Source organism: Phoca vitulina, unplaced genomic scaffold (genome assembly GCF_004348235.1).
Source record: "Phoca vitulina isolate PV1807 unplaced genomic scaffold, GSC_HSeal_1.0 scaffold11, whole genome shotgun sequence".
NCBI classification, from domain to species: domain Eukaryota; kingdom Metazoa; phylum Chordata; class Mammalia; order Carnivora; family Phocidae; genus Phoca; species Phoca vitulina.
This window is the reverse complement of record NW_022589714.1, coordinates 14,061,855-14,065,799: the sequence shown is the minus strand read 5'-3', so window position 1 is coordinate 14,065,799 and position 3,945 is coordinate 14,061,855. Positions and strand designations below refer to the sequence as shown.

Below are 3,945 nucleotides of genomic sequence, written 5' to 3'. Positions count from 1 at the left end.
CTATTATTTGTCTATAGACTTGGTAGTGTATTTTTCATACCAAAATTTTTATTTTTATGCATTTTCTGAGTTTTCAGTCTTGGATAACAAGCTCCTTCTTGATTCATGACAATACATATAGTCACATGTTTCTCACAAGATTTTTTTTTTAATTTAAGTAATAAAACTGGAATTTATTTCTGTATGATACAAGAGATGCATGTGTTATATTTTTTTAATTTTTAAAAATTTATTTATTTGTCAGATTGAGAGAGAGAGAGCGAGCATAAGCAGGGGGAGCAGCAGAGAGAGGGAGAAGCAGACTCCCTGCTCAGCAGGGAGCTGATGCGGGACTTGATCCCAGAACCCCGAGATCATGACCTGAGCCAAAGCAGACGCCCAACCAACTGAGCCACCCAGGTGCCCCCAGATGTTATATATTCTTGCGAATTTTATTTTCCTCAAGATAGTCATTTGTGCCAGCATCATTTATTAAAAATCCTTTTTGATAGTAGAATAAATTTCTATCTTGTCATATGTTAAATCATATTACTAAATATTTATTTCTGAAATTTCAATTTTTTAATTGGTCCACTCATTACTTCATTATACCTAATAACTGTAAGACTTAGTGAAAGCTGTAGCCAAAGGAAGTTTATAAACTTAAACACCTTCATTATTAAATCCAAAAATGAAAAATAAAGGAAATAATAGCTCACATTTAAAAATTAGGAACAGGGGCACCTGGCTGGCTTAGTCAGAAGAGCATGCGACTCTTGATCTCAGGGTTGTGAGTTCAAGCCCCATGTTGGGTACAGAGATTACTTAAAAATAAAATCTTAAAAAAAAATTAGGAACAGAACAATAAAATACTTCTTCCCCAAACAATTTAGAAGAGGAAATTAAGGAAGATAAAACTTAATGAACTAGAACTTCCTCCGTACTACCATATCCTGTCACAAAAAAACTCACAAATGTTTTTTTAAAAGATAAACTCTTGAGCCTGATCAAGGAATAAATAATGAGATATATAATATAATAAAGTAAATAAAATAAGGATAATAAAATAAATAAGAGAAACAAAATGGAGAATAAATAATATTTATTATCTCCTTTAAATAATAAGAGAGTTATATATTATAAGTTTTTATACATAAATCTCTTTAAATGTATGAATTCATTTTTCACAATGACTGTATGAGGTATGTACTGTCATTACTCCCAGTTTACAGAGGAACAAATAAAGGAGAAAGGAGACATATCACAGATACAGAAAAGCTTTAAAAAGAGACATATTGGCAGGGGAGGGGGGGTTGCTTTGGTGGCTCAGTTGGTTGAGCATCCGATTCTTGATCTCAGCTCAAGTCTTAATCTCAGGGTCGTGGGTTCAAGCCCCTCGTTGGGCGCCATGCTGGGTGCGGAGCCTACTTTAAAAAAAAAAAAAGAGAGAGAGAGAGAGAGATTAGGGGCACCTGGCTGGCTCAGTCAATAGAGCATGCAACTCTTGATCTCGGGGTTGTGAGTTCAGGCCCCACATTTGGGTGTAGAAATTAGTTAAAAATAAATTCTTTAAAAAAAGAAAAGAAAAGAAAGCTACACAAGGCAGATTGTGTCTCTTTTTGCTCACCATTATATCCCCAGCACTTAGCAGTATGTAGTACATAATAGGAGGCTGAGTAAGTAATTAATGGAATAAATTATGTAGAAGGCAAACTTATAAGGGTTCTACATAGTCTGTTTAATGCTCCTTTCTTCCTTTTTGATCTTATTCTGGCTTACTTTAAATAAATAGAGACATATAACATGACCAGAAATTTGAAAGCTTGGGGGAAATAAGTGGATTCTTAGAAAGTTAAAAATATCAGAACTGATTCAAGAAGTAGACAACTTGAGGCCCCTGGGTGGTTCAGTCAGTTAAGCGTTGGATTCTTAATTTTGGCTAAGGTCATGATCTCAGGGTCATGAGATTGAGCCCTGTGATTGGGTCTTGACTGTTTAAGATTCTCTCCCTCCCTCTCCCTCTGCCCCTACACCCCTCACCCCCTACTGTGCTCTCCCTCTCTCTAAAAAAAAGTAGACAACTTGATTACACTATGTACATTGAGAAGACAAGGGGTTACTGAGCTACCACTGAATACGAACAAAGACCCTATCAATTCTTGTATTTGAACTTTTAAACATTTAAATCTGAGATTATTTTAAAAATTCCAGGCCATGGAAATGGGTGAAAAACTCCCAATTCATTTATGAGACCAGCATACCTTTAATAAAAAAACTCTAGTAAAGATGGTGTCAGAAGGGAAAACTAAGGAATTATGTAATTTATGATTAAAGATTGGCAAAATCTACTGCGCACGCGTGGCTTGTGAGTGGACGATCCCGGGCGTCAAGGTTATAGACAATTCGTGAAATGAGTGACTCTGATGATGACGATATGCCCCAGCTGTCTTCCCACACCTTAGCAGCCCTCCAGGAATTTTATGCTGAGCAGAAGCAACAAAGTGACCCAGGCGGGAATGATAAATATAACATTGGAATAATAGAACTGGCAGCTGAGCCAGTTTTGGTACAGTCAGGAAACCGCTTTGCGACTTGCGAAGGAAGCGATTGCAGCGGCTGGAGAAGGTGGCAGAATAGCCTGTGTGAGCGCCCCCCAGTGTTTAGCAGAAACTGAGAGCCCTACACAGAGAAGACTTTTCTGTATATGACAAAAGATTTGCTATATACGGAGAGGAGTTTATCTTCTATGATTACAATAATCCATTGGATTTACCTGAAAAAATTGCCGCACATAGTTTTGACATCGTAATAGCAGATCCCCCCTACCTTTCCAAGGAGTGTCTCAGAAAAACATCAGAAACCATCAAATATCTGACTCAGGGCAAGATTCGGCTGTGCACCAGTGCTGTCATGGAAGAAGAAGCAGCAGAACTTCCTGGCGTGAAGATGTGCAAGTTTATTCCAAAACACATCCAGACCCTGGGAAATGAGTTTCGCTGTTATGTGAATTATGATTCTAAGCTAGACCATGAAATCTAAATGCAGATAGTAATATAATATGTAAAGGATCCTGTGTGACATTTCTCTCTTATTATTTCCTTGGTAGATTGAAAAGTTATAACCTCCTCCCCTCCCCTGCAAAGTGGGGCTCTCCCTGGCCTAATTTTCAAAATAAAGAATATAACATCTCGTTATGACTTCCTGACTGCAGGCATCTCTAGAACTCGGGATGCTTTTGCCAACTTGAATCCATGGAATTATAGTGGGAAGAAATCTCAGAACCTATCTAAAATCTGCTCTCCTCACCTAAGAACAGGTAAAAAACTGAAGTACAAACAGCTTAGTGGCTTGGCCAAGACCTGAATTAGGACCTAGGCCTCTGCCTCACGCCGTCTGCCCCCTTAACACGGGCCCGTTCCGACTCTACCCGGACCGCTGATTGTTCACAGCAGCTTTCCTGGGGTGTCGTAGGACTTGTGAAGGGGCCCGTCATCTGCTCCAGCCCCTCAAGGAGACACGACTTGCCTCCATGAAAGAAGTTGAGAATCCTTGGAACTAGTATCTGAAAGCCTCCTCCTCGCCCCGGTTCTTGGCGGGACGACAGGCACGTAGCCCAGGTGCCCTCGGTGCGCGCACCGCCCCTGCACCCTCGGCTAAAGCCACAGCAATGCGCCAGGCCCCGGAGAAACGGAAACTGCCATCTGCAAACCAAACACAACAGCAAAAAGGACGTGAGAAGCATGCTAGACTGTTCGAGTTCAAAAATTATCCATCATTCATCCACACCACCGCACATTACTGATACCTGCAACTTGGATGGCTTTCAAGGGCCTTGTGCTGAGTGAAAAAAGCCGGTCCCCAAAGCTTACATACTGTGTTTCTATTGATGTAACATTCTTGAATGGAGAGCAGATTGGTGGTTGGCAGAGCTTAAGGGGGGGGGGGGGGGGGGCAAAGAGGGGGTGG

At 40.4% G+C, this 3,945-nt stretch overlaps 1 pseudogene; it reads left to right on the top strand.

Annotated features, from left to right (window-relative positions):
* The first annotated feature begins 2,383 nt into the window (after window positions 1-2,383).
* Window positions 2,384-3,018, top strand: LOC116635386 (annotated as a pseudogene).
* Window positions 3,019-3,945: the final 927 nt, after the last annotated feature.